General features: G+C 38.7%; 1 protein-coding gene across 4 annotated transcripts in view; it reads left to right on the forward strand.

Moving 5' to 3' along the window:
- myom2a (myomesin 2a) overlaps positions 1-9,097 on the forward strand; it is an 83,827-nt gene that overhangs the window by 36,791 nt on the left and 37,939 nt on the right. The window lies entirely within an intron of this gene.

The following is a 9,097-nucleotide window of genomic DNA, read 5'->3' on the forward strand; positions in this document are numbered from 1 at the left end:
TACATATAAAAGGTTAAAAAAAAAAAAAAAAAGTTGAAATAACATCAATAATCAATAGTTAATGAATGAATGAATGAATGAATGAATGGAGGTAGAAAAACCAACCTGGTCATCGGGGCTGTTTCTGTCAGAATCTGAAACACAGAGACACACACACTGTTCATTAGACTGTGTGTGTGTGTGCATGTGTGTGTGTGTGTGTGTGTGTGTGCGTGTGTGTGTGTGTGTGTCATATAAATTGGTTGAATTCCCTGGAAGTCATGACGTGATGTGAAACAGGTGAATTCCTGTCTGTGCCTGTACCTGAATATTTGGAAAAATAGTGATGACGCTTCTTCTTCCTCTTCTTCATCAGACGGGATCAGACATGTGTGAATAATTACGTGTGTGTGTGTGTGTGTGTGTGTGTGTGTGTGTGTGTGTGTGTGTGTGTGTGTGTTGTACCTGAACTGTCCCCTGGATAGTCAGCCCCAGGCTTCTCCTCCTCTGCTGCTTTAGACATCCTGATATCTGCAGGAGAAACACACACACACACACACACACACACAGAGGTCAGAGGTCAGAGGTCAGAGGTCAGAGGTCAGACGGTTGTTGGTTCAAATCCCACAAAGGTCACAGAATAAAGAAGCTGCATCATGTTAACGGACGTGAACGTTGATACATGAAAGATGAGAGATGAGACTGATTGACTATCCTAGTATCAATTAGGGGCATAAAAGCCAAAGAAATACTTAAAAAATCAATATGTATGATAATTAGATGACGAATGTATATATAATAAATAACAAAATAATGATAAATAATATGTTGCAATATAGGATTAGTCATAATCCAGAATGTTTTAAACATTTTAATCATCCTAATATGGATATAGATATGATCAAACTTATTTTAGAAAACTAAAAACAGTAGGCACTTTACAACCAGCACTTTAATGAATCTTAACAACTATACAACACTTTTGCCGATTAAATGCATTTTAATTTTATACTACTCCTATACTACTCCTTCTGACTGAAGCTACTGTGTGATATATACATATATTGTGATACTGTATATGATATTTGTACCATGTTGTGCTTTGTTTTGTAATGTTGTTTTAGTGTGAACCGCGGGACCGCAGATGGAAATAAGCTTTAGAGCTAAATCTGGCATATTTACATATTGTATTGTATGTTCATGAATATGCAAAGTCCTGTTACAAATGAACAAATAAATAAATGTGGTGTGAAATATATCTAATTAATTTATATCATTTAATCTTTGAAAGAGTTAAATAGAATGTAAAATAGAATAAAAAAACACAACTATAGCCGAACTTTTATATTAAAGTGACTTTACAGGATTTTAATTTTTATTCTTTGAGTGTGAAGAAAAAACCCCAGACTAAATCAATACGTTTCCATCTATTTGTTAAACTACAGGACAACTGGTATTAATACTGAATAAATAACACAGAGAAAATGTATTAAAAAGATAAAATAAAATAAAAATCTGATGATGTGTGTGTTGTTGTGGTGATTAACACGTCGGTGTCCAGGTGAAACTAAAGGTGGTGAGTGAGGCGTTCAGGTGCAGCTGTGACCTCTGACCTCTTTTTTCCATTAAACTTTCTTTCTTCCTCTTCTCTAATTTTCTTCTTTGAATCTAAACTTTATTGATCCCGGGAGGCGGCGACGAGACGAGACGAGGACTCGGCTCTAACGACCAGTCGGTGTGTGTGTGTGTGGACACTTCAGGGACACGCGCAGTAATTGGTCCAGGAAGTGCTTACCTGAGCACCAGACATTACTCAGCAGCAGCAGCAGCAGCAGCAGTACAGCCACTACAGCCACTGCAGCCGCCGCCGCCATCTTGGCTCAAACCCTCTTCCCTCTTCCCTCTCTGCTCTGTCCTGCTAACATCCAGGGGCGCCGCCAGGGATTTTGGGCCCCATTAAAAGAATCTTTACAGGGCCCCCAACACAGCGGTGACATTTTTTGATGCTATTTTACATACAATTATGCATTTAAATGGTATTTTTGACTATCAGTCTGCTGTAGCCTACACACCACAGATTTTCTCTTCTGTTCTTACTGCACGTCTTCTATCTAATTTTTTAAAAGGGTTTATGCTTTTTAAACCATATTTTTTGTAAGAATTAGTATCATGTGTGTATCTTCTCCTCTTTAGGAAATATTTGAGTTGCAGCATCGCTGTGGTCCATTTGATTGACATGATTGCAGCTGATCCAGTCGGACTGAACCATTTTACATAAATGGGGGGGGGGGCCTGCAGGCGTTGATGTTTCCAAAACAAATAAAGTTGAAAGTTGAAAGGACATTGAAAATAAAACATTTGTGATTATATGTTAGTTAATAACTTAGTGTTATTATGTTTTCTGTATTATCATTTCATCATCATTAGGGGCCTCTCTGGGCCCCCCTGAATCATGGGCCCCTAGAATCCGTCTCCTTTACTCCCACTTTTCGGCGCCCCAGCTAACATCTGTCTGTCCTCTGTCCTCTTGTCCTGCAGGATGTGAGGACGGAGACACAGCAGCGACTCAAGTTTGGAAATAATCAAAGTCCAAGCACATGAAACTACAGCAGTAGGGTTGCAAAGAAGTGGAAAATATCCAGTAAATTTCCGGAGAATTTCCAGAAACTTTCCATGGGAAATTGAGCTGGGGAATTTTGGAAATATTCCAAAGTGGAAACTTTCAATGGGAATTATGGGAATTTATGGGAATTATTATTAGGAATTTATGGGAATTAACTGGAAATTGGGGGTAATTAATTTAGACAAACTGGATCATATCCAAACATAAATGTAAATATTTGGTTTTGTCATACGCAGACATCCATGCAAAATAATATAATTTTAAAAAATGACATTTCAACAGATTTATTTTGTGAGTAGAACTTTATCAAGTTTTAATTCTTGTATGAACAATCAATTATTTTACTGAACCACAAAAACATGAATGTTGAGTAAAATTTTATTCACCCTCACCAATCAATTTTGTAAATTTCGGATTTATTCCCATATATTCCCATTAATTCCCATATATTCCCATTAATTCCCATATATTCCTGTTAATTCCCATGTATTCCCATTAATTCCCATGGGAAGTTTCCAACTTTGAAAATTCCCGGACTTTTGCAACCCTATACAGCAGACACACACTGAGTTCACACTTCCTGTTTGATGTACTGTGGAAAAACGTGAGACGAGGAAAGAGGGAACACTTGAAAAGAAGAAGAGGAGGAAGAGGAGGAAGAAGAGAGGCTTAGTGGAAATAATATATAAACCCAGTGTGTGTCAGTGTGTGTGTTTGTGTTTGTGTGTGTGTGTGTGTGTGTGTGTGTGTAGTAATCTCATCATCAGGGTCACAGACAAGTTCAAGGTGTGATGAGAGGAGGTGGAGAGGAAAGAGGAAAGAGGGAAGGATGGACGGACGACAGGAGAGAGAGAAGCAACGAGAGGAATTTAGATCTGCAGAAAAATAAAAAAAATATATATATTGTAAGATTTTTTTTTAGTTAATTCCTTTGTCTCATATCTCATAGATGTTTTAATTTATTTTTTTCCTAACTTGCACTTTAAGGACTGCACCCTACTTGTGCAATGACAATAAAGACATTCAAATTCATACAATGATTAAGTAAATACAGTGCTACGTTTCATCCTGCACAGCCATTATCCTCCAAAACCAGATGTTAAAGATCTGAAGCAGCATCATAACATCTAATTTGCATAAATATTCATTATTGTAGTAGATAATAGATAAACTTTATTGTCATTCAGGTTCACATAGGCACAGTAGCAGAGATCAGTTAAAGTGCTTCATGTGCATAGTTACAATATATGTAAAACAATATATTTATTCCATTTAAATGACACTTTGTGAGTCTCATTAATCTCTAGATGTTTTAAAAATAAAACACACACATCGTCTCTTCAGTGTGTGAGTGGAGCAGCAGCTGCAGTTCCACCATGTGACCAGGTGGTGGCAGCACCGTCCTGGTTTAGACGTGTTGTTGGTGCACGAGGCTCTGAGTCCTTAACACACTCAATAAGTCAATGAAAAAACATGAAAACATGAGAATTAACTGTGAATGACTGAGTTGATATGTTAACACAACTTCAACACTAAGAGTTTTAGTCATTTATGCAGGAAAAACATTTTAAATTTACACTTTAAGTCACATTGAGTTTGATTTTACTTTGCTGTTCAGGAACAAATGAACTTATTTATTAACTTCTGACGTCTGAAATCTTCTATAATCAATATATAACTCAATTAATGTTTACTAATATTCAAGAATCTACTTCTATATGATCGATTATCATGAATGTTGTGTATTTTACACCTTTATTTTAAAATTCTATAGGTGTGGATTGGTAAAACACTGCCAACATTGGAACAGCTACTGTAGATTATTAGCACATGGATCCATCAGAAGCTTCTAGTACTGACTCAGTGTTGATGTGACCAAACAATAATATAACATATCAAACAAAGGGTGTAATGCAACACACACACACACACACACACACACACAGGTTATTATTCTCCTTCATCCTCTCAGCATATGAAGAGAGAGAAGCTATAAAATATTTTTTCATTCCAACCCCTCCTCCCTCCTCCTCCTCCTTCTCTCCATAACGCCTCATACTGCCCCTAACCCCTCTGGCCATGGGGGCCTTTTAACCCCCCACTCCACTCCCCCTGACTGTCCCCCCCCCCCCCCCCCCCCTCAGCAGCAGCAGTCACCACCTCACACACGCTAACAAATCAAACGCACCCGAACCCCCAAATGTCACCGACGTCGTCCAGAGAAAAGAACATGAAACCTGGTTTTTAATTCACCTTTATGAAACATCACTCACACACACACACACACACACACACAGACAGTTTATAATAACTACACACTATATAGTAAAGCATTAATAAATACTGAATTCTTCATTTATAACACATGAATACTCATTAGTTTGTAGTTTATAAACACAGTTGGTGTTTATTTAACAGTTTATAAACTACAAACTAGTGAGTATTCATGTGTTACAAAAGATTAATTCAGTATTTAAAGTTGAACTAATGCTTAATAGTGTGTATTTATTATTATAAAGCGTTACCGTGTGTGTGTGGTAACACTTTATAATAATAAATACACACTATTACAGCATTAGTTCAACTTTAAATACTGAATTCTTCATTTAAAATGCATTAATACTCACTAGTATGTAGTTTATAAACACAGTTAGTGCTTATCAATGATGAGTAAAACATCTTTAACTGTTTATTAATGCTTAACTAATGTTTAATAGTGTGTATTTATTATAAAGTGTTACCATGTATGTGTGTGTGAGTGTGTTTGTGTGTATAATAACTGCACACTATATAGTTAAGCATTAATAAATACTGAATTCTTCATTTGTAACACATGATTACTCATTAGTTTGTAGTTTATAAACACAGTTAGTGCTTATTTAACTGTTTATAAAGTGTTACCGTGTGTGTCCGTGTGCTAACACTTTATAATAAATACACACTATTAAACATTAGTTAAACATTAATAAATACTGAATTCTTCATTTATAACACATGAATACTCATTAGTTTGTAGTTTATAAACACAATGGGGGGAATTCAAGTCAATTATAAAAGACAGAAGAATTGAGCTCAATGGGATCGTGTGATTGCATTGTCTAACCATGTTTTCCTGAAATGTGTCATTGTATTGTATTTGTGTCTTGTGTGTTGTGTAACTATTTTGCTTTTGTGCTTCCGTCTGGGCCAGGTGACAGGTCAGTCTGGGAAAAGAGGTTTTAAATCTCAATGAGTTTTTTTTTTTACCTGGTTAAATAAAGGATATTGATTGATTGATTGATTGATTGATTGACAGTTGGTGCTTATTTAACTGTTTATAAACTACAAACTAGTGAGTATTAATGTGTTATAAATGAAGAATTCAGTATTTATTAAAGCTTAACTAATGTTTAATAGTGTGTATTTATTATTATAAAGTGTTACCATGTGTGTGTGTGTGTCTTTTATTTCTAAGGAGCAGATTTTCAGAATAAAACGTCTCTTCTCTTTAAGTTCCAGTGACCACTGTCCCAACAACACACTGCTGCTGCCTCCTCTTCCACCCCGGGGGAGGGAGAGAGGGAGGAGGGGGGGAGGGAGGGGGAGAGAGTGGGGGGGCAGTTTGACAGCAGCCGCCCCAACTACCCCTCCAACTACCCCCCCCCATCACCCCCCCCCCCCCCCCACTCCTCCTTTTACTCATCCTATCAGTGCTAATAGCAGAGAGAGAGAGAGATGATGTATCTGTCTTGTGGGGTTGACATGGTGTTGGTGGGGGGGCGGGGGGGGGCAGGGTCACTGTCAGGGAATTAGAAAAGGGGGGAATGGAAGAAGGGAGGGGGGTTGATGGGGGTAACAGGGGGATAGAATGGCTGGAGGGGTCCTAACCCCCCCTCCTTACTGCCCCCCCCCCCACCACCACCACCACCACCACCCCGCCTTGGTCACGCCTGTCAGGGGCCGGTGACAGACGGCGCGTGGGTTTATGTGTGTGTGTGTGTTTGAGGTGAGGGGGGGGCAGAGCTGCTGTTTGGCGTGTGGATGTCAGAGGTCAGGCACATGGTCGACACACACACACACACACACACACACACACACACACACACACACACACACACACACACACACACACACACACACACACACACACACACACGCTGCTGCAGCTTTAATGAGGCGACGTTTTAACACCGGCAGCTGCAACATGAACAAAATAAATCCTTCAGTTTCAGTTTGACTTCACTAGATTCTGTTTATATTATATATAACATCTACAACTAGATTTGAACAGAGATCAATAATAAATCTGCTGATCAGTTTGTGTTAAAACGCGTGATTTAACACTTCACACTTTCTACAAAATTCTAGAAAAAACAAACAAACTCAAACTCGTAAACTCATGAAAAGCGACTGAATCAATAATAATCCAATATCTGCTGATAAACTGTCTGTCGATCCACTAATCGCTGCAGATTCAATCAGGTTGGATGTAACAGGATGAAGAGTGAGTGAGCTGCTGCAGAGAGGATTTCATCATTATTATTATTGTATATATAATAATGATAATTAATTGACTTTGAACTTAGAATAAAACTGGTTGTGAGAAATGTTTCACACGTGAAAAATATAAAACTTCTCTCTTCAGGTTTGATCTCTGTCCTGTTTAAACTCACATAAAGAGGTCGTATGAGAATTAAACATAAAGTTCATGTGAAAGTTTTTCTGTTTGTTTAAATCTTCATTTTGCATCAAATAATCAATTTCCCTGTTAAAAGGGTTTTCCATGGAGTTTTTCCTCAGTGGATGTGAGGGTCTAAGGACAGAGGATGTTGTTATGATGGGATGTGAAGCCCTTTGAGACAAACACAAACTGTTGGTAAAAACGGGCTATACTAATAAAATCGCCTTGCCTACTTTTCTTGCTGGTTTTAACAGGATGAAGAGGAGGAGGAGTACTGAGCTGCAGAGAAGATTATCATCATTATTATTATTGATTATAATAATAATAACAATGATAATTAATTGACTTTGAACTTAGAATTAAAACTGGTTGTGAGAAACGTTCACACGTGATCGTTAAAGAATAAAAAATGATCTCTGTTGTGTTTAAACATAAAGAGGTCGGATGAGAATTAAACATAAACTTCATGTGGAAGTTTTTCTCTTTGTTTAAATCTTCATTTTGCATTAAAGGGCTCGCTTCGGCAGAGGCCTAATACCGGCCGTCATAGCGACCCTTAACACGAGGCCAAGATAACCTGGCCAGAGTGTTAAAATGTGTGGCGATGTGTTGTTATCTGTGTGTGTTTGTATGTGTCTGGTGAAACAAAATGTAAATGGTCATGTGAAAAAGAATTTCCCTAGAGGGACAATAAAGGTCTAAGGTCTAAAGTCTAAAGTCTAAAGTCTAAAGTCTAAAGTCTAAAGTCTACTTTTCTTCTTGGTTTTAATTAAAAGCAAAAAAGAAAAAGAAGTGAATTTACACCTGAACTCATCGTGATGTGTTCGGACGCTCAGACACAGGTCGGGACTCTGGATGGATCGGTTTGTGTTTAATGAAAAAAACAACCTCACTAATTATTTCTCTCTTTTGCTGTTTGATCCACATGTTGGAGTTTTTCTTTTTTCTTTTTTCAGACCTGAGCTCAGTTTGTCTCTCGTCCTAATTTAAGTCCTAGAGCTTCGTCTTCGTCTTCTTCTTCACCCTGACTGTAAAATGATCGGTTCAGCAGCTCAACCCCGGTTTAATAAGTCCTGAAACACACACACACACACACACACCGCTGGGCTGTGCCGTGCTGCGTTCACTGACTCACTTCATGTCTCTTTCCTTGTCTTTGGATCACTGCTGAACATATTTGGCTGCGAAAAACACAAGACAGAGAGAAAAGTGAAGGAAGGAAGGAACAGGAGGAGGAGGAAGAGGAGGAGGAGGAGGAGGAGGAGCTAACGAGTTAGCCGCGGCATGCTAACTGAGCTCCAGCTACCAAAAACATCTCTTCCTATCAGCCTTCCTCCTCCTCCTCCTCCTCCTCCTCCTCCTCCTCGTCCCTCACCTCCCACCTCTCCTCTTTGTCCTCCGCTCTCTGTCCATCCTTGATTTATTCTGATCTCTCCTATTTCCTCTCCTCCTCCTCCTCCTCCTCCTCTTCATCTCACTCTAACTCCTCCCAGCTATCTAAACCCTTCTACCTGGTTTCCCTCCCTTAATTCCTCCATCCTCACCTCTGTCAAATTTAATCTCCAACATCCCGTCTCTCCCTCCTCCTCCTCCTCCTCCTCCTCCTCCTCCTCCTCCTCTCTAACCTCACAACTCCTTTAATCTCTTCCTGTCTCTCTCTTTCTCTCCTCTGGCCCCTCGGCTTCATTTTCTCTGGCTTTTTGTCTACATTTTTTTTTATATATAAAACCGATTTTATTCAGTATATTTGTGGAAATAACACGTCGACTAGACGGTGCTAAACGATTGTAGCGTTAGAGGTTAAAGGTCGTCTTGACTGAGTTTCATGAAACAGG

The sequence above is a fragment of the Trachurus japonicus genome, chromosome 1 (assembly GCF_045865225.1).
Source record: "Trachurus japonicus isolate A0001 chromosome 1, Traja_1.0".
Lineage (NCBI taxonomy): Eukaryota > Metazoa > Chordata > Actinopteri > Carangiformes > Carangidae > Trachurus > Trachurus japonicus.